The sequence below is a fragment of the Drosophila montana genome, unplaced genomic scaffold, assembly GCF_035044405.1.
Source record: "Drosophila montana isolate Dmon_TW-CO22-7 unplaced genomic scaffold, ASM3504440v1 contig_3218_1, whole genome shotgun sequence".
Classification (NCBI taxonomy): domain Eukaryota; kingdom Metazoa; phylum Arthropoda; class Insecta; order Diptera; family Drosophilidae; genus Drosophila; species Drosophila montana.
The window spans coordinates 1,057,259-1,080,754 of record NW_026998098.1 but is presented as its reverse complement, the minus strand read 5'-3'; positions in this window follow the sequence as shown (position 1 = coordinate 1,080,754).

The window sequence follows — 23,496 nt, the reverse complement described above, 5'->3', positions numbered from 1 at the left end:
GTTACTTAACCAGCAGCTGCTGCCGCTGCTGCTGCTGCTACCAAATGTTATGTAAAAGTGAAAATTATTAATAAACATTTTCATTTTCAGGCGGAAGTTCGAAGCCGTTGAAAGCTAATCAAACGGAGAGAAAGCTCGATAAACGGAACCTATGGCACAGGGCGAAATGTGTTCGGCATGGAGCCACGCTTGATTGATTCTGTTTAGCTGTTTGTTTTTGCAATTCATTTGCATCCAGTTCTCAACGGTTGAGTGCGTGAGTTTTAATTAAATCAAATATGGGCGTGGGTTTACAGGTACTACCCACAAAATGGTTGACTTGTATGGTGGGCAAATTTTAATATTAATCTGAAATATTACACCCATGAGTATAGCCTTATGCTACCCATTCCTTAGCTTTATATACTTTCGCTGATGTCATTATCTTGATAAGACTTGGGTTTTGCTAAAAAAAGGACAAATGTCATAATTAAATTGCAATCGACTAAACTCAACTTTAACGACTTTCATAAAGTTGATCCAATATTTTTTGCTCTAGAAGTGATTTAAATATATTTTTAGTTAACCTTGGGTAGCGTTAATAAAACTATTCTTATGAAGCTATGAACTTAAGATTATATTTTTGCCGTTTTATACCCTTGTAAAGGGTATTATAAGTTTATCATGAAATGTGTGAGGCATAAAAGCAGATACCTCCGACCTCATAATGTATACATATTTTAGATCAGCATATATTCAGATCAGTCAAGTTGATAAAGACATGTTCATCTGTCCACCTGTCCGTCTGTCTGATTATCTGTTTCTATGCTATTCTTTCAATTTTAAAGCTAACGTCTGGAAACTTTACTTAGGTCCTTCTTTCTGTCGCAGGGAGTACGTATTGTCAAGATATCTTGACCCTTCGCGGAATGTACTATTAAAATAATGCAGCTTAAATTTGAGCCTTATCAATATCGAATTACTATATTATAAAGCTTTATAGGAAGAATTGGTAAAAAAAATGAGTTTTTGTATAGTAAAATATTCTGTTTTCCAAGGTATTTTCATCAAAGCCAGCATTTACGAGCCTGACTATTCTGACATATTTACAAAACCGTAAGGAAAATGTCTATAAGGGTATTAAAGGAGTGTAAGGATATCTTCGGCATGCAGAAGTTTGGGTACTTTTGAAGAATTATGCCTTACGGTTATGTAGATATGTGAGGAAAATAGCTTAGTATTTTCTGAGTTTGGTTTAGATATTCTGTAAATCAGAAAATGGTTTTTACACAAGAGCTTCTTTTTCGACCGAGCATTCTTATGGCAACATTATAATAAGATTTTATGTTATGTTAATAAGATTTTACTCTTACAGGGATACTAGGGAATGCCGAGTTTTCGCAAGATAAGTTAAAAAGTTTTTTATACAAGAACTTAGTTTTCGACCGATCATTCTTTAAGATATAGTGGTCCGATACGATTAAAAAAACCCATACAAACAAACAGCCAGAGAACGAAGATGCGTCCTTTTATGCGTTACACATTTCATGCTAAAATTAAAATTCTCTCTACAAGGGTAGAAAGAAGAAAGTTTTCATATTTTCGCCTTAATTAAATTTAAAACAAGCTCTTTTCATTTAATATCCACCCAAAGTTGGGTGCGATTTTAATATTAATTTATTTAACCCAGATATAAATTGTATATCTAAAATATAAATTATAAAAAAATGCGGAAATATTTAAAGAAAATAGGTTATTGGTTACATTTTGTACAATTTTGCAAATCGTTTCGTGATGAAAACATCTGGCGCGTCTTCGGTACTTGGAACTCAATCAGCTGAACAGCTTAAGTGAAAACTCGCAATTTTTCCGTTTTACCGTTTGCATGCAATTTCCAAGACGCAGCGACGGAAACTATTTTCGCGGCTCATTTAACGGGCTCGCCCGGCAGACACACAACTAGAAAAACTGTTAAAAAAATATGATATGCTCATAAATAACAATATTTTTATTGCCTGCGGGCAAGAGTTACACTGTAACTGCTGCCACACTTAAACCAATTTGCAGCTCCCCTTTCCCTGGCTGCCCAGCCCTTAAGTACGTGAGATTCACGACGATGGCGAACATGCCTCGGTGCATCGACGCCCACAAACTCGGTCCTGTGGGGCCTGCAGGCAGGAAAAAGATAAAGTGAAAAATCGTCAAAAAAAAATAAAATACCTTTTACTTAGCTTGAATAATTTTATAAGTATACGACTTGAGGTTCTGTCTGACAGTAAAGAGAATTGAAGAAGTGTCTCTTAATGGGTATACCCTTCTTGTTGCATGGCTACAGGGCATGTATATGGATTTAAGACTCATTTCCTGCCGTGTGACGAATTTTTCAGTTATAAAGCTGAAAATAAACGCCTGCAGCTTTGGGTCGAGATGAGAAAAATAACAAAAAATAAAAAACTCTCAACGAAAGTCGGCGACAAAATGCTGACAAACTGCGAATTGGCGAGCTTGTGGGGAAAAACTGGTGGGCTGTTATCATAAATAAAGAGCGCCAAATGTCAAACGTTGTCCGGGTTATAATATCATAAAGTAAATGCAAGTGGCGCAGAAATCAAACATGCAACATTTCGAGCATTCGAACAATTCACGATTTATTGGCCATGTTCATAATGTTGCGACTGCGAGCACAAGAGCGGGCCTGCACTTTTTTTTCGCTTCTCTTTTTTTCAAACTGAATTGTTTCCGGGAACTGCTGCTCCAACACCAACAACAATGGCCCACAACAACGACAACAGCAACAACAACAACAAGAAAAACGAAGCGCTGAAAAGCTTGTAAAACATTTGTAGCAACTGCTGCTGGCAGTTGCAGCCGCAGTTCGCAGTTTGCAGTTCGATTCAATTGCGATTCCGAGGCGGCTGCTACTGTGGACCACGTTCACCCAGCCAAAATGTTTTATTCATAAAGCAACAGCAGCAGCAGCAGCAGCCACAGCAGCGGCAGCGACAAGATCATCGCCGTTTGTTCGCTTTGAGTGTCCGCTGGCTGCTGCTGCCTTTCTGGCCACGTCCAGTTGCAGCTCCTGTTCCTTGTTCCAGGGGCCCAGCCGTCGGCCTATGCTAATTTTAAGCAAACTTATCAGACGGCGCGCATCTTGCCCAGCCTTTGGCTGTTAGATTGCCCCATATGACCAACTCACAAAGGGGTGCTAATCGCCAAATTTACAACTTGATGCAAACGCTCAAATACACACAAACACACACACACAAAACGCAAATGGTCCAGAAAACAAAACGACCACAAAAATGGGGGGTTTAGTATCTGCAACTGTTTTGCTAGACAAAACTATAAAAATCAACACAGCGCAGAGAGCTACAATGATATCCACACACCCAAGACCTAATACCACGCCACTCTTCATGCCCCCCCCCCCCCCACCGGTCTACAAACACACGAACACACTCAAAAGTTGTGGCAACGACTTTCACCCGCCCCGCTAAGCATGCTACGAAAAGCGTTACATTTGAAAAATGTACTTTTTTTCACACTACCATCCCCACCCCGCAGAACAGTGGTGACATTGGCTGGCGCACAGTGGTACCGATTATGTCAATATGGTCAATAGGCAGATAGGGAATACTTTTATACAAATATATTATTATGAAATACTCTGAAGTATTAGAAAATTCACATAAACAAGAAGAACTGCTCTCTTCGCCGAAGATTAAATAAGCTTCTTTTCAATCAATTTTTTTAATAGGAACCATATGATATAACAATTCAATGTCGATAGAATTTGACTTACTATATGTATACTATTTGTATTCCAAAGTCGATAGACTTGCGCAGATGTGCTAGGAGAAGCCAATCAGTTTGGTTAAAATATTGTTTTAAACAAAGAATATGAGATCAAGAATATATATACTTTATGGGATCGGAGATGCGTGATGCATTTCGTAACAAAATTAAGGATGTTAAGGATATTTAAAATCAGTCTGGAGAAAATTTTTAATTTGCTTGGCGTGATTTAAATTAAATTAAAATTAAATTATTTAAAATTTTTCCAGTTGAGTATTTCATTTGTCATTTTGGATATCCACACTAAGCGATTGTTAATATCCTAGCAATTTATGTCAATATGAAAGAATATAAAAAAAATTATTAAAAAAAGTATATAATTACGATGAAAACATGTACTATTTTGAACGATAATCCTATATGCTCAGTTATGCATTATATTTATAATATAAATATAATAATTTGAAAATACAAGCTTCTTACCACTGTGCCTGGTACATTCATAGGTGTGTGAAATGGGGCTGCGGTGCGTTGAAAGGGTATTTTTACGGCCACATTCTGTTAGTTAGAAGGCACATAACACTTTGTTATGTGCGCTTGACAAAGTTGTGCCGGGCCAAAAGTGCTTAGTGCCTTAGTTTAAAGCAATTTTTATATACATTTTTTTTTTTGTGGATAACAGATAAACGCACACAGCTAAGAGGCGGGGTGGTGCGGGACGGGCTCGGGCTCGGAATCGGAATTGGGTGCTAATATGGTCAAAGCGCTGCGCTTGAATGGATGGGCTTTGGACTGCAACTGATGTGCGGAGCGGAAGCAGGCGAGTTCTTTTGAGTCTTTTTTTTTAAATTTAAAGATTTGCACATGCTGATAAGCACAATAAATAAATCTCATATAAAGGAAACGGATAACGGATATTTGCGGAATTTACAGACACGTGTGTGTGTCTGTGTGGGCGAGTCCTGCGGATGAAACAAATGGCCTCAGCGGAAGACATTTGGGCTGCTCAATAGGGTGGCTGCCAAGTCGCATATGTTAGACGACGCCCAGCTGGCAGCTGTGGCGGTTGGCAAGCGTTGGGGAAAAAGTGCCAAAATGCCAGGCGCGACAAGTTCAACACCTTTGGCAAAGGCGAGGCGAGGCGACGCTATTGCGATCATGATCCACTCGGCCAGACGCTAAAAAAAAAGGTAAATAAAATACAAGCAAGCAAGAACCAGCAGGCCTGGCTGAATGTCAACTTTATTAAAAGAAATTATAAATTGGTATGCCAGTCAGTTGGTCGGCACCGCGACGGGGACCAGGCACCGGCCACTACTTCACAGAAACCGCGCGCAAAATTCCAGGCTCACACATCATTAAACGAGCAAGAAACTCAGCTCAGCCACCGAGTCTATAGAGAGGCAAACAGTCTGAAGTTTAAGTGGTTGGCCAGGCTTTCAGCCATTACAATTACTGACAAAAAGCATCAAGGTAATAATAAAAACAAAAGATACCCTACAGCGAGGGCGGCACGAACAGTTCACATGATGATCATGTCGAGTTTATAGTTCAAGAAATAATTTATCTGTTTGATAATCAACGCACATTTTCACTGGAGCTTCTTTTAGTTCGAAGGTGAGATAATTGGACCCTCAAGTGGGGAAAATGGGTATACATGTGCTTTGCAAGCGAATCTAGAGCGTGTGTATGTTAGGTGTCTGAGCATCGGACTAGCAATTGAAAAGTAACTGGTTCAAATCAAGCAGTAACTTTAATTCGTATACTTGTTTTGACATTTGTTAATTTATCAAAAAAAACAACATTATTAAGGATGAAAGGACGCCTTAAGTAAAAATTATGCAATTAAATCGAATTTATTTTATTGCTAAAAAAAATCTATCAACTAATCCAATTAACAAAATTACGATCTTACTTGTGGATAATTACAATCAGATGGGCTTAACTTTCTTGACCACCCTCTCTGCCAAAACTGTGCAGGAATTCTTTAAAAAAAAAGAGAGAAAAATTGCCCCGCATTGCTTTGAGCGCTGAGACAAAGACACAAAGCTCATGTCAAGACATTTAGAATTATGATAGAGTTTTGATGTTGTCATAAAAAAATTTAATTGAAATACCAAAAATGGCAATGAAAACCGCCAGACGCGGCCCAGATGAAGACGTCAATGTGGCTACTGCTGCTGCGGCCGGGTTGACTTTGACTTTTAATGTGTATATTTTTGGTAGGCATTAAGTATTTATTGCAGACAATGTCCGCCATGTATCACTCACTCAGCTGCCCGTTGGTCAGTGCCAGGCGCAGACCCAAGTCCCAGACCCATCTGCAATGTTAAAGCAAGATGTCAAAATGAGGCCACTTAGGCGCGACTTTTGGAAATCAACTCACGAGGCGGCAAAAAATCGAACTCCTCAAAACTGATGCGACAATGAAGATGATAATGATGCTGATGATGATGACGATGACGATGACGACGATGTTGACAACAACAAGTTGTAGACCGCTTGCTGTGCCACAGACCGCTGAGTAGTCAACGCGAGTGGTTAACTCTTTAAGGTGTTGCCAAGACAAACAAGTTGCTGGAAACTGCGAACAGTGTACGAGCAGTCGGCAGGTTGTGGGGCAGATCTGGTCCACTTCATGGCTACATTTCAATTACTTTGTGGGGCACCCATTTAAATGAAAATGCCACACATTGCCCCCGGCACAAGCCACAAGCCACACGGCAGCCGAGCAGGCAAGCACAGCAGGTAGCGTCTTTCTGCTCCCCCGCCCCCTTCGCACAGCACACACCACACACACACACACACACACACATATGTGACGACAACAGACCAGAGGTACGAAGGTAAGTAATCATAATCTTAAGGTAATAACAGGCACATTACATGTCACATTAATAAGAGGCGGCGCGCAGGGCCGAACGTTTAAATTAATATCATAATTCATATTGCAATAATTTAGCATGTTAGCAACGCACATGCAAGTGCCAGGACTCGTCGTCCTTGCTTATTAATTTTATGTGACTTTATTTTTCTTCTCCTCTGCTTCTACTTCTTCTTTTTTTTTGTGTTTGGGTTTTTGGCAAGGGTGAGTGTCCTGCGGTTTTCCGCGTGTGTGTGCAAAAAAAAAAGAAGAAAACCAGCCAAGTCCGTACGTAATGAGAGTGCGCCGTAGGCAAACATTTACATTCAAGTCCTTTAAGCTTGATAAATGAGCGGGCCAGTTGAGCATGCGGGCATACACGGGCAGTCGTTGGCAACTGCCTAACTAAACCGGGTCATGCGGCGTATGCTTAATTTTTTGGTAATCGATGCGGGTAGTGGCATCAGTTAAATGTTTTTACTGCTGATGCTGAGCTATGCAATTGCGGGGCTAAATCCAAACATATACCATATTATGTCTATATTTCGATGCAAAAATATTTAACAAGTAAATTATACCATTATTAGCAAAGTCTTGAGCCGTCCTTAGTCGGATAAATGAAATGTGAGGGTTAAAATTGCCCGACATAAATTGTCAGCTAGCAAATATTATAAAAAGAAAAAGACATTCATTGGTTTCGAACTCCGATTCTCTTTGAAAACATTCAACGTAAATTTTCAATCTTTTTTTAATATCAAATTCTGTTACTTTTCTGGGCTCAAGAACATTCAACGCAAAACAAGATTTAATTTTCAATAAGTTTTTCTTAATGAAAATCTTGTACTCTTTTGGGCTCAATCCATTTGGACTTAAAAGATAAAAACTTATTTATAGGCTTATTGATGATCATGATCACTTGAATTCATGAGAAGCGCATAGAAAGGCGATATTTAAGAGTCGCTATTTCTCCATTTTACTCATTCGCTTTCTTTGTCGACCTCTCATTTTATGCGGTTCTTATAAATTTAAAAAATTCTTGTATATTGATTATCTTTGCCCAGTGTATATTATTTGTTTAATCTCAATATTAAACCTTTATAATTTAAGCTACAAAAATGTGCTTATTTTCTACCTAAATATCACTTATCTAAATATAAGTTCAAGATCTTAAGAAATAACTTGTCAAGTTCTTGGGCTCCTAAACGTGTTATATAATAGCCGAAAAACTGAAATAAAATGAATGGGTCTTAGTGCAATAAGCAACAACTGTCAGCACATAACTATCTTCATGTCAACTGAGATACCAAAGGCTTTATAATGCCGATACTCGTGCATCGATCCGGCGCAGTAACCAATATCCACTAACAGCCACTTCAGGTATTGAGTGACTGGCAGACTCAAGATTTTCTTGTCCGCATTTCATTTTCATTGGCAGCCACTGTACAAATGTCAAAAACAATTTAAAATGCCATTTTTACATGACGATTTATTTGTTGACATGTTTACAGGCCCATTCTCTCTCGGTCTCCCCGTTGGGGACGAAGGGGAGTCGCGAAGATTTTACATTTGGCAGAGGCAGGAGGCGCACAGCTGCAAAAAAAAAGCCGTTGACAATCACCAGAGATTCAGAGATTCAAACGGACCTCATGCTGGTGCTGGTGATGGTGCTGCTGAAGATGGACGCAGACAGATTGCGTGTTTTGCATGCCCAACTACAACAACTACAAGAAGAAGAACAACAACAACAATGAGTACTTGTTGCAACTACAACAAGCAGCTTAGCACTTGTCGCCCGGCTGGACCCAACTATAAATCTGACTATGGCGCAACGTGGCAGCCACCGCCATCCCCACACACACACACACACACCCAAAGACAGGAAGAAAGAGGGAGAGCAGCTGCCCATTGAGCATTGACCAGTTTTGGTCAGACCACGGTAGCTTCTTTTAAAACTCAATTTGCGCTAATAAATCGCCGAAAAAGCATTTTGACAGCTTATGATGCGCAATGGCGCGCGCATAAATCTTGCCCCGTTTTTTCCTTTTCGGCCCTCTCTCCCATTGCATTTCCAGCGAAAATCGCGCGCGCGGCATTGCTACAAACGACAAAGTGAATCTGGATGCGGACCCACTAACTGACCAGCCGCTGGCGGCGGAGCTGAAGGTGAAGGCTTGAACTGACGACAACAGCGACGGCTACTGCCGGCATTCGTCATTATTTGTTCATTTTTAGCATTTAACATTCCGCCAAAGTGCAGGGAGCTGTCCTGACGCACAAACAAAGGGTAGCCTCAAGCCTAGCACTCGTCCCAGTTGCTTGGCTGGATGGGAATCTGCGGCAATCGATGAACGATGGGCGCTTATCGATATCGAAACAGATTCTAATTCACGTTGATCGATATCACTTTCGACTCCTTATTGTGAAAGTTTTCGATCAGAAGTTAATAGGCTGCAGTTTTATCGATTCTCTTCCTAAAAATATAAATTATCCGCATAATCGGATTTAATATTGGGCTGCAGATTTATCGACTCTCATACGATAAATTTAAATTACTCTCAAATTCTGATTGGATATTGCTCTAGACTCATCGATATTCCTCCGATAAATATATTTCTATATACATATATAAATTGGTGGCAAAATCAAAATAAGAATTCGGCCGTAGACTTGTCGGTTCTTCGCCGATATACATAAACTATCGACTAAATTAGATAAGTAGTAAGCTTATCGATTGTTATCTGGCGAATATAAAGCAACTAAATTGGAGTGGATATTTGTCGGATATGACTGTGGATGTTTTAATTCTGTTCCGATAATTGTAAATTATAATAAAAATCGACTAAGATATTGGACTGCAAATATTTCGATTCTCTTCCACTATTTATTTTTTTCAATTCCAATTAATTTTATAATTGAGTGTAATAAGTAGAAAGACACTTGTCACTAGACACTGTCACATTAACTATTAGGTATACCAATCCCATAACTGACTGCCTATTGAGAGATAACGTTTATCAAATTAATAACTTTCTTTTGAAGCGGCAACTTTCCATCCCATTGTCCCGACTCTGGTTAGCCACTATTCCATTTGGTTTTCGACCGGTTCTTTGAGCATCTTCTGAACCAGCCCATAATCGCATTGTATTCAATTTTTGTCAACAACTTTGCGGCTGACCGTTGTCGTCGCAGTGTCTGCCACAAATTTAGCTTGCTTATAAGGTGGGGACTATCGCTAAACGTGCGCCTGCCCGCCCCAAGGCTAATTAATTCCCCATGGGCAACACTTTTTCGGTTGCCCCCCATATTCTGCCCAAGATTTGCATAGGATTTGTATGGAAAGTGCGCTCGGCTCGTTGCTCGAGAGTAAAATGAGTATTTCGTGGCTCTGCGTGCTTCTCAAGAAATATGTATCTGTAAAGTATGAATGCGAGTATCTCACATAAACACAGGTGTTCGAAAATACACAATTTTTCAAGATTGCAACAACTTTTTCCACATGACAATGCACACAGTAGCTTGAATAGCTGCGATAGCTGCCTCGGCTCGGCTCGGCTCGGCCAGCCTCAGTGTCTGGCTGGCTGTTGCTCCAGTTTTGCTGGCTGCTGTTGGCCTGGCCCAAGCGAAATCCAAGAATTCCAACTGTGCGCTCAATTGTTGAAGCGACCCGAGCTCAAAGATTCTTTATAAGCGCGCACAAAGTCAAAGACAATCAAAATATTTGCATATTACCAATTTTATATGCAAATACCCCGTGTCAGTCGTGAGCCGCCGTCGTCGTCGTCGCATTGGCTAGGACTACGAGTCCGAGTTGGACTCAGACTTGACTCGACTCGAGTCTTTTGGGGACCGCTTTGGCGGCTTGTTGCTGGCCTAATGCAAGGAAGTTTACATTCCAACTTTACACAGCAGCGCGGCAACAAAGAGCCAGACAAAGACTCAGCCCCCAAACCCCCGGAATCTACTCGCACTGCCAGCAAGTGGTGTGACAATCGCACGTGAGAGTGCATTGGACCTTGGGCACAAGTTCGGAGTCCAAAAAAAGACAGCCACCAAGCGTGGTGTGGGGGGAGGGGACATGGACGTGAACGGGGCGTTGAGTTCAAAGTGCTTCGAGAGTTGAAGGCAACGAAGGGTATAAAGCAGGGGGGACAACAACACAGTATGGTCTTTTGTGGTTTCTTGAGATTTACAGAAGTGAAGTGTACACAAACCATATGGGCAATAAAAGTCTATCGGCGTATGCCAAAGATCAGTGGCTATATTTTAAATATAAATATTATGCGAGTAATTGATGCGACGGGCAAAAGGGTATTTGAGTGCCGCACTCGCTGTCAGCCAAGATAGACTGGTATATCCATTATTTATTTATAGCCTATGTGATATTTAAGCAAACCTATTTAAACAAACTATAATTTACTATTTTAAGCTATCCTGGGTGCATAAGCATCGGACAATTTTAGGATCTGGACTCGAATCCCAAGCTAGGCTTTGGGTTTAGCATTGTAAAGGCCGTAAATCATGGAAGGCAGGGCTTTTTATAAAGTTATTCCTAGACTTTTTGTCAATATCAATATCATTATTGTTATTATTATTATTTTATCATTATAATTATTGTGACTCGATTCTGATTACTCGTTATTCAGTTGTCAAAATGATTTGCTCATTACACTTATATTGATAACAATTAACAAATTCATTTAAAAAAGTCTGTAAAAATCTGTTCCAGTTCCATGTAGCTCTATTTAAGCCCGTTTTTATCTGGCATACCGAAGTGTATAGCCAACTGTGCTTTTGTTTGTCAAAAGTATTTAATTTTTGTTTTTGCCTGTTTTTCTTTGCAAATTTTTTAATAAATTGCAAACAACATAAATCAGACTATGAACCAACCAAAAACGTCAACGGCTTGCAGCCATTATTACAAGTATTTTTTTCTGCCATTGTTGTTGTTGTTCTTGTTGTTGTACTTTGTGTACAGCCATCAATCCATTTAATAAACACCATTTTTGGTTTTCGCAACCATTTTTTAAGCCATTTTTAATGCATCGGTCAAGTGAGAGCCAGTGGACAGTGGACGGTGGGCAATCGACAACAAGCAATTAAGAAGCGAATCAAACAAATCGAACAGCTGACCCCGGTTGGAGGCGGCGGAGGCGGAGGTGGAGGTGGAGGTGGGACCCCGCCGGGTCTGTCAGCTCAACCAGCTTAATGCGATTTATACGAACTGAACGAACGGCTGTTTCTCTCTTAATTGGTCGGCTGGCCGCAGTCAAGAAAATAAAGTTGCTTGTTCGACATGGAAAGCGGAGTTCTCTGGACCTGGCACTGGTATGTGTGCATGTATGTGTATGTATTGCGGGGCTGGGGCGGGTTGTCGTTTAATGCCGTTTTCATAGACAAGTCAAACAGGCGAACAAAAATGGCAAATGAATGATTAATTAAAAATCTTTTTGGCCGTGCGACGCTTGTTTGCTTAAATTTTTAACATAAATTGCACGTTTTTTAAATTTCAAACGCATTATTTCGAGTTCGTTAGCTTTACGAATACGAAATGTGCCTCGCTCCCAGTTTCCCCATTCCAATTGCCAGCCCAGCACTAACTCGCCATATCCTTGCCCTCTCCGCCTGGCTGTCTGTGTTAGCCGCAATGCAAATAGCATTGGTAAAAAATATATATAAACGGGCTATATCAGTAGCATTTGACGGCTCCCGCTCTCGTGATATGCAGATAAGTCGACGAATCCGGCGACGCTGGCAAATCCGCAAAGTGCTTTGTTGACTTACTTAATTTGCAAGTGGCCAGTCGTCTGTCTGTTGCAGCGGGAGCGACAGATCCTGCCCCAGCTGTGGGCGAGGACACTAGCTGTCAGGCCAGATTCACAGGTCCGTCTGGCTGCACAATTTTTAATTTCCGCTGAATAATTCGACAGCTTCTCATGGCAAATTAACGAAAAGATTTTTTGCTCCATCTCAGAGAAAAAAAGAGGACTTCAAACGAATCGCGGCTCTGGCTGGCGTCTTCAAAAATAATTTAGCTTCTGGAAACTGGCCACTTAATCAGCATAAAAAAAAAAACGTCTTAACAGTCAAATTTAATTAAATAATGCTGAACATTTGAGGCCACTTGCACAATTAGCTGGCAGTTCGCGAGTAAATGAGCAGCTAAGCGGCAAAGTGGCAACACCTGTGGGATTTTTTTTGTTACCCAAAATTAAGCACAGGCAGAGGCGTTACCTTAAGGGGTCTTAAATTCTGCTAAATCAGATCTACATTTACTCGATAAATTAAACCAAAAACCGCGTAGAACACTTTTTATGGGAGGACATTTTGATCCCTTTTCCGGACCGTAAAAACCCCCCTTGGACTACGCTCCATTTCGGGCCTTAGCGCGCATCAAACTTCAAAAAGAAATCAAATTAAATGTGTAAAGCAGTTGAGATAAAAAATGTAAATACCAACAAAAAAAATGTGAAAAGATACTTGTAAATACCGGAGAAAAAAAGGTCAAAGCGCGTTGAATTTAGGGGATTTTTCCTCCTTTTTGCGACACAGCGGATTTTGGGTTGAGTTTGCTTTTCGGCGGAGGGGTTGGTGTTGAAAATTGACACTTGAAATTTAGCTGATGAGAACAACTCGGGACAGGGGGCAATTGCTGTGCTGCAATCAGACAAAGCTGGTGCAAATGCACCGCGGCCGGGCATCCACAGCTCATCCCCCCTACGCCAGGCGATGCTAATGACAATATAACAATAACGGGCAACATCATCGCAACAATATGACGGCCCAGGAGACAGCACTCGTACGGGTGACAGGACGATGGGAAGACTGACATATCGCTAATGTTGGGGCTGCTGGGCAACTGAATTCGCTGGATTGTTGAATGTTGAATGTTAAATGTTGATTGCAGCTGCGATGCGCTTTTAAATGCCTTCATGGCTCATAAACAGACAGACAATCTGTTTCGGCGAGCAATCAGACGTCGATAACTAGGCACAGCATATGTGCATGTATGTGGATATAATGAACATTGCACCTGGTGGAAGACGGGCAAGATGGAGTGAAAACCTACTATCTAAAAGGGTTGATTTCCTAGTACATATATCGATTAATGCAATCAGTCCGCATCATAATATTCGAATAAACCCTGCTTTCATATCAAATGTTACCCAGAAAACTAGGATATTGAATCAATAATTAATTAACGTTCAAGTCGTGAGCGAAATTCTAAAAATCAAACATGCTTAGGTACTAATTGATAATTAATGTGCTTACAAAATATTATGGTTTACAATTGAAGTTGTAAAATATAATTTTTATTGCAGATTATGAAAGCTTACATTTTCGTTATATATATTTTCTTTTATTTATATTCAAAAATTATCGGGCTATAAAAAAGAAGTCGATCTAGCCATGTCCGTCCGTCAGCCTGTCTCTCCTTCCCGTCTCTCCTTCACTAGTCCGTATGAATGAACTCGATGATCTCAGAACCTGCAAAGGCTAGAGACTTGAAATTTTGAAAGTAGGTTCTAATAGTGCCCGCCCTTCTAAAATAGTCTATACAGATCAACTTGCTAGAAGAAGGTCTCGACTAGATCACTATTACTTATTACAAGTGTTTTTTTTTCTGTTTTTTATATCCTTGCAGAGGCTATTATAATTTAGCATAGAAGGAGACATCTCCGACCCCATAAAGTATATTTATTCTTGATCAGTATCAACAGCCGAGTCAATATAGCCATGCCCATCTGTCCGTCTGTCTGTTTCCATGCGAACTTGCCTTTCAGTTTCAAAGCTATCGTCATGAAACCGGCTGGATCAGACTACTATATCATAGTGGGAATGATCGGTCGAAAATGAGGTTCTTGAATAAAATAATTCTTCGTTTATCAAGATATTATGACCAATCTTGGCACATATTAGTTTCACTATGCTTCTCATATATAAGCAAAATTCTATCAACATCGGACTACTATATTATATAGCTGCCATAGGAACGATTGGTCGAAAATGAGGTTCTTGTATGCACAACTTTTTGATTTTCAAGAAACATTAACTATGCTCGGCATTAACTATTTTCCCTGTGCTTCGTAAACATGAGCAACACATTATGAGCACTATGAACACTTCAGCGTGCCGAAGATTGGTATTCTTTCTCGTCTTTCTTTATATCTATAAAATATCTGGCTACGATTTCTTTGCAAATTCCTTTATTAAAATATTTTTTAGAGGTATTTAGCTATTTGCATTCCATAGATACTTTAATCTAGCCATGAACAGAAATCTTAAATAGTCACAATAAACAATACAATTCGCTGTGGCAAAAACAAACTGAATACCTTATACAAAAACCATATGGAGAATTAATAAGCTAAGCATAAGCAAAGTGGAGACTCTTCATAAACATCTAGCCAAGTGTGCAACATATCAACAAGTTCAAAACTGTGCAAAGAAAATGTAAAAAGAAAATGCCAAATCATATTTTACTAATTTCAAACAATGTTTTTCCCCCTCAACAAACTTAACACAAGGGCGTGGACGTGTGGGCGACCACATTTCGCTCTGTGTGCGATCGTTTGCAACAACAAAAAACAACAACAAGCCGACAAATCGGAAATCAATTTCAACATTGAAAATTATAACTCACAAACAGGCAACAACAACGCGAGGCACAGTGTAAACTAAACTGAATGCGGAGTGTTGCCATATGGTGCCACCTTTTGGCCTGTAAACAGGGCGGAAAAACCACACGAAAAGGGGCGACACAAAAGTGCGGCACGGAGGGCTGTGACTCGGGGTCGAGGCCTGGACGCGCGTGGGCGTCAGACGGGGTCGTCGAAAAGATTAGGCTAAGTTATATATGGGAATGTCTTAACCCCATCTAAACAAACAGATTGGCCGTCGCGTTGCGTCGGCTGCGTATGAAAAATATTCGAGCTATTTAAACGTGCAAAGTCTGCCAAACAATAAAACGACAATTTAATTTCATGTCTGCTGCCACATGCCACAGAGCTGTGGCGCTTATCATTGTTGTTGTTATTCCTGTTGTTGTTCTTGTTGTTCCTGTTGTTGCCATCAGATGATCAGGCCGGAGGAGAGCGGCGCAACAACTTCGCCGATTAGCGTAAATTTAATTTTCTGTGACACACATTAAGCTGTTACTTGTGAGCGCCCCGTCTCGCAGCTCGGCTTAATTGCGCTCATTATTGTTTGGTATAACATTACGACTATTTTCAGTCCGAATAGCAACCCTTTGTACGCCCCTAACCCCCCATAGCCCCCCTAGCCCCACCACTTGGCAAGGTCTGGCAATTGTTTGCATTTGGTTTTTATGTTGCGTCGCTTGACGAGTTGCTTTAAATTGGCGCACAACATAAAATTGTTGAATTTATTGTTGTTGCTTTCCGCTGGACTTTAATGTTTGGCGCCACATAAAAACAATTTGGCGTGAAAATGGCAAAAGGCCAATCAAGATTCACTTTGATGGCACGTAAATTCCAAAAATGTTTATCAATGATGATGGGAGATATATTAATCAAAAATTTTTGTTGCCGTTCTAATTACTTATATGGTATTCAGATTTATGCTCAAATCTATCCCGCTTAACATAGCAAAGGACATGTTGATGTGTTTTTTCTCGTTAATAAAGGGAGAACTTAAATTAAACTGTATTTGACTAAATACTAATACAACATATAGTTTAGCCTAACACAATCAAATTAACAAAAACACGTTAGTTATATAAAAAGATCTAAGAGATCGATTGGATAAGTAAGTACGGCTCATTAGAAGTCGCCCAGCCAGTCGATTGGGGTGGTTTTCAAGCTGCGTGATATAATTCCCCGATTGTATGTTTATTACGTGCCCGACTATCGGCACGCCTAGGTCAAGAGTAGAAGAAATAAAAGATAGCTACATATATGCAAAATATAGACACAAAATTAAATTATCTTAGTATAAATGGAAAAGCAATTAATTTAAATTATTTTTAACAAAATGAAATGCAATTTTTATATAGCTATAATTGATTTGGATGAGCATCATTTGTAATGTCCTTCAAATTTTTTATATTACTAATTAAAATGTTTATTTAACTGTATTAATTAAAACAATATATGAAAAGCTGATAGCCTTGTTTACAAAATCAAAATAAAAAATCAAGGGGTAGTCAATATGGTACACATGTTCGTATATATACATGTATCCCACCCACGCTACCCTAGAGTTACAAAATTTGTTAGTTTTCTTGAAGCTGGAATTAGAAAGACCAAAATAATCCTAAGTCTCGCCAGTTCTAGGCAAAATAAGCAGTCTCTCTGCCTGCCTAACTTTCCAAGGGCTATCATATTTTATTTATAATTCTTAATAGTTTTAGACATCTTATTTTGTTATCAATAAGTCTTTAACCAATATTTATTATTACTTAGAATTTGTGCCTATTATTTACTGAAAAGTAATAAGGTTTTATTATATTTTCGAAAGATATATTTCATAAATTTTCACATATCCCTTTGGTATATCCCTACTGCAGCAAACTCTGTTGAAACCCTTCTCTCACCCAACTGAAATGAATCCTTCAGCTACTTAGCAACCGCTGTGCTGCTGTTCGTTGAACTTTTGACCACCAATTAATCAAAGGCAAAATTTGAACAAAATTCATTTGTGCAACATATGGCAACAACAACAGCAGCAGACGAGTTTTTGTATGATGTTTGGTGACTGAGTGTTAAGCTCCCACACCAAGCGAACACGAATGAATAATTCACTTTTAATTAGGTTTTTACACATTTCGAAACGTTTCGAAGCAAAACTTGAATTCGAATTGCCAGTCCGAGGCATTGTGGCCATTATAAATAATTTTGTATAATTAGAGACAGTTGCCGCCCAGTTCGAGTTTGACATATGATCTGGTGCTGCTCCAGCCCCCATTTGACGGCAATTTCTAGTGGCCATTTCCCATGCCTCGGCGCTTATCTGGTTGGCTTGCGTGGAAAATCCTTTCGGCTTGGCCAAATGTTAAGCCTGTGCCTTGAGGGCGCACAAAAGCCTTTTGACTATCTGCTAAATTAGCCACAGAGTCTCATAAATTTTGGCAATGACAACGTCGCATTGTTTGTGCCTTTTGCAGCTGGAGGTCACAGTCTGGCCACAACTATTGGCAAGTTATTTTAATGCACTAAGCCAATTAGTGGGCTGCCTGCTTGGTTCATTTGTGGTCGGTCTTCTGCTTTTACAGCAACGCCAACAGCAACGGCAACTTTAACCACCAACGTCATCAGGCACACGTGTGCATAAAGTGACAACAACTTGCAGGAAAAGTAGAAAAAAGTTCATCAAGCCCACTAACACTAAACGTGTCAAAACTTTTATAATATAGTCGCTCATATATCTGCGAAACGCGTCCACATAACATAAATCCCCAGCCGAGTTGGCCCAAAGACGGGCACACACAACTCTCGCTCCCATTGCCAAAGTTTAAATTACTGCACAGGCTGTGACAACAGCCCATCGGAAAAAAGGGAACATGTGTGATGAATCTTCATGGGAGTTGGGGCCACGCGGTTGGAATTACTTATGATGATGCATGGGCCCGGCTAGGGATGGACCAACTATCTAAGATATGAATCCATCTTTAATGAGCGTTTCACTTGCAGTTAGAAATTGCGTTCAGCTAGCTGGCAATTCGCTTTGGTAACTTTTCAAGAGCCATTGGGTAAGTGCTTAAGACAGAAGATCTTAAGAATCTTTCCTTTAGTACCCGAACATTGTCGAAACTCTATAGCCAAGTTTTCGCCTTCACTATACTTGTACTCTTGTTTGGGCGAAATCATCCTGTTCGCAGACAGACAGAATTTCTAAAGATTAAAGAATATACTGAAATAATGCAAATTCTTATGCAATATATTCCTTTCTTTAGGTTTCTTAGGTTTTCTTAACAAAAGTTTTAAAAAATAGTTCTTGTTAGCTTTAAATCAAAGTCTGCGTTTTAAGAATATGATTTTGTATATCCCTAAAACCAGGTTTTAAGTCAATTGTAGGTTTCCTTTCATTTGTTTAAAATATCTTTTTATTACTTTTGGTTCCTTAAATTTAAATCAATTATTTTAAAAGATATGTGTTGGTGGCCCTAAAAATAATCAAAAAACAGACAGAGAACCTATAAATAATTGCAAAAGCAATCTTAAAAACTGTAATTGTTTTCATATTAATTTGAAGTATAAAAAACAAAACATTTATTTTAATAATAATTGTGTTTGCTTCAGCTTAGCCTCGACTGTTTCTTGGGGAACAGAATTGGATAAAGATTCGGCCTAAAACCAGCTGCCTTAGGTATAAATAGCTATTCTTTTTTAAGAAATAATTTCATATTAATCAAAATGGTTATTGATAACATTATAGAAACTAAACTTTCCTGATCGTAAGCTGAAAATTGTGGGACAAATGTCAATGTATCTGAAAGATACTCACGTGTCTTTTCGATACACTGGACATTCCAATAATGTATTTAATATCCACTCTCGTATATACATTTATTCACATGGGCCACTCACGCCCGCATCTCTAGAACAACATCGGCTAATACAACTTTAATGGTCTTTGTTTCTCGGCCGGTGTGTGTGTGTGTATGCATGTGTGTGCCCCAAAAAGCATGCAACACAATAAGTCGCCTGGGCTCTGACGGTCATTGTCGCTGAGTGACCACAACAAATTGAGCTTATCATTGACGGATTAACACTAAACACACACGCAAACTGACAGTGGAAGTGGTCGTGGGTGTAGGAGTGGGTGTAGAAGTGGGCGGAAGTGGGTGGGAGTGGGTGAGCGCCACTTGTTTGGTCCAACCGGGACGACATAAATCTGCACGTAGCACTTGGTCCGTTGGTTGACTAAAGCGAAAATTAGCGGCGCCAGCAAAAGCATATTGATGAAGCGTTAAGACCGCAGCTGACCCGAGCTTGGGTCTGGCATTGGGATTGGGTCGGGTCGGGTCAGAGCCGGAGTCAGCTCCGGCGTCAGCGTCAGTGTCAGAGAGTCAACGTAAGTGGAAAATCAATGCGGACATCAGCGGCAGGCAACATGACAAGTTGAGCCCTTTAAGCCGCAAGTTATGCCAGCCACGCACACAACAAGCTTGACGATGGGGGTGCGGCGGGTAGCATCCAGTTACGGGGGTTGACTTTTTTGCTGCTGTTGTTTTTGTTTTTGTTGTTGCTGCTGTTGCTGTTGCCTGCGTTTTTCTGTCACTTTGTGCAAATGTGTCCTTGCAAATCCTGTTAAAATTGCATTTGGAACATGTCAACATTGCGCTGGCAACCAAAAAAAAGAAACCACAAACCCCTCCCCCCCCCCTCAGCCGTACCCGCACGTCGCCAAACACGTTAGCTCGTTGCCTTTTTTCCGCTTTTTACTATGATTTTTATTATACGATTTGCTTTGTTTCATGCAATTTTCGTACATTTATTTCGCTTGTAATTCATTTCCATTCATATTTACACGAATGTATCGGTGAATTTTCCTCTTCGTTGATTTTCACCACTGCACATTTGTCTGGGATTTGTGTAGGATTCGGTTTTTCCCTCTTCGCTTTTTTGTGGTTTATTTTTTATACTTTTGGACTTTGGTTATTCTTTTTTTTTTTTATGTGAGTCGCAGATGTTTGACTGCGTTTGGTTTTGGGCCGCTGGCTTCCGCTTGCCTTTGGCATTGGCTCTGACAGTCAACGCTTTGCACTTGCGCTGCGGTTTCAATTAATTTGAGGGCGTGGCTGACTGTTATTTGGGGGGGGAGTCACAGGAAAAAGGACAAAGGCAGCGAGCAGGTGCCGTCGGTGGAGTGGGAGTGGGAGTGGGAGGATTACGAAAGCGACAGTTGTGGGGATTGAGCAGTAGTTAGACAACGCTCAGAGGCGGAACGGCACTCAAAATCTGTAGAAAAAAAACTAATGGGGATGATTCAAGAAAGTTTTCAAGTCTGATATATCTAATTTCAAGCCATAGCAACACTTGTAAATTATATCAAAAACGAACTGCCAAATATTTGAAGTTAGAGTTTGATTTAAGTAAATTAATGATAAACAGGCCTCGATTAATATTGAATTTGTGTAGTTATGTGTTTCGTGTCCGGCTAGTATGGACATTTTTCCATTGCATAGAGGTTTATTTCCCGTGTTAAGTTAAAAGGGTTTTTGTCAAAATGGTTTAATAGAAATTATACTGGCAGGAGGGATGCCAGCTTAATAGAAGTGTCTCTTTGAAGAGTCTTTACTGTACTATCTAATCTTTCATGTTATTGAAAGACAAAATGTTTCCATGCATTACACATTTCTTGGTCAGGATCTGAATCTGTCTGCCAGTCTGTCCATTTGTTTCTCTACTTTTATTCTACTGATCTAATCTATATATATAAAATATATATTATATATATATATATATATATATTATATATATATATATGCTCATTGTGTATATTCCGCTTTGTGTATTTAGAGCAATAAATCGTTCAAATTTATATTGACTAATTACTAATTACTTAGATCATATAGTTTCCCTTGGTATAATCTCCGCAAAAAAAATATATGTCTGTCCGTTTGTTTTTATTTTTTTTTACAATATTAATCTAATCTTTATTATCCATAAATATATATATTATATTGCTGCAGCTAAAGCATGTTATTTGCTTTGTGTATTTAAAGTCAGCGAATCGATACAAATTATATTGAAACCAAATAATATAGTTTCCTTAGGTATTTTTTAAGAGATTAACATATTTCGGCAATATTTAGATGCATATACATACCACATAATTTAGAAAACCACGATATAATTCTAGTTTTGTTTAAACTATTTATTTACTAACCAATTGGAAAATATCTTGTGTTCATTAATTTTGCAACATTTTTATAATTTTTTGTTATATTATATATACACCTATCCAAGCACACAACATTCTAATCCACAAGCCGTGCATCAGCCATAAACATAAAATTCAACCAATTAAAAGGCAATTTTTGGCGACTCATTGTCAGTCAGATATGCGAGAAAATTCAACTAAATTATAGATATTGTTTGCCAAAATTATTAAAGAAGTGTGTGTGAAGTGTGGAAAATCCTATAGCGCAGCAGCTGCTTTCTTAGCCACTACATAAATTAGCTGTCAGGCCAAAATGGCACTCGGTTTATGGCCAACTTGTGTACATACACACACACACACACACACACGCGGGCACACAGCCACACACACACGTGAACAGAGGGCCACGCCCATGCCCCGCGTTCTCCCATTTAATACTGAGTGCTGCCATAAAAAACAAAGACAAGTATTTAATTTTGTAGCGAGAAGCTGACAAACTGAGAAATACAAGCAAAAACATTGCTGAGCAATCACCAAGGTGGATGGCAACGGCGGGTGGGGCGGAGGCGTGTAGGGACGAGGCGAGTAGAAGACAGCAGTCAGCACATAAATAAAATGAAAAATCTACTGCCAGCCAAATGCAGTCGAGTCCAAAAAGCGGGCAGCTGTACATGGCAGCAGTCGCGGCACTTGGTTACCTCTCGGTGCTCAGTGCCACATCTAGTGGAGTCCTCCCCTATGTATTTACTATCTACTATGCTATATAGCATTAGGCACATAATGTAGGCTACCTCGCATCGGAGTCGACTTGAATCGCGCATGCGCCAAGAAGCAGCTCCTTAGCTATCCCACTCTGGCACTCCCTCGCCCTCTCTCTCACTCTCACTCTCTCTCTCTCTCTCTATCTCTCTTTCTCTAACCTTTACTGGGCCCGATAATAAACCAAGCAATGCCTGGAAATTATAAAGTGCAACGCTGTGCAGGAATTCTTGAAATGTAAATATAATGAGCAAAAAATTAGCCAAGACTACGCGTCACATCTCTCGCAGTCCGAGCTGGCCCCAAACATGGTCAAAGCTAAATTTACTAGGCACCAATTAAAGACATGGCCACGGTAGCTTTCGGTAGCTGCGGAGGGGGATCCCGGGAAGAACTCTTTGACAGCCACTTGTGTACCCATAAAACATGTCAAAAGACTTTTTGTAGCCTCTTCCTTTTTTTTCACTCCCCATTTTCTCAGGCGTTGCCCGTCTTTCTTTTTTTGTGCTGGCCAAATTGCAAGCAAATATGTTATTCAGTTGGTAAAAAAAAAAAATTGTAATAAAAAATCGGTACCCTTCAAAATCACAACAAACATTTTTAACAGCTTGGTTTTTCCATTAGCTTGCGCTTGTTTTTGTTGCTCCCACTCTTGGCCAGTTAAAGTTATCCTCCTGTTATTGTTGTTGTTGTTTTTTTTTAGTTACTGTTTGTTGTCATGTATATGTATATGTTGTCATTGTTGTAGTTGCTGTCGTATTAATATGCTGTGGCACAACTATTTGGGTTGACTGCACAGTTGACAGTGGGCTAATAAAGCAAGTAAAATACTTGATATTTCTCTATATGCTTGAATTTAATAGAAAATATAAGGAAATAATACATGTACTAAGTACTATCTAACAAAAGCCAAAATACAGCTCTCAATCTATCAAATGGAGATGCAATCACCCTTATTTATGTTATAAAAATAATACTTTTATAATTAGTTTAAATGAAAATTAAACAATTGCATATATATATATAGAGCTAATACTGGGCAAATCTATAATATATTTATTATTTTGTTGATGATTCTGATACATTTTAGAACTGCTTACTTTTTATTGTTAAAGAACCAGTCAAAAATATAAATATCACTAATAAGGCACTTTTCGGGAACCAGATAATAGGCCTTCATATTTTCTTGTATTATATTAAGATATCCCTTCCTTTAGTTATTATAATATTTTTTTGTATAATATTTAATCACGTAA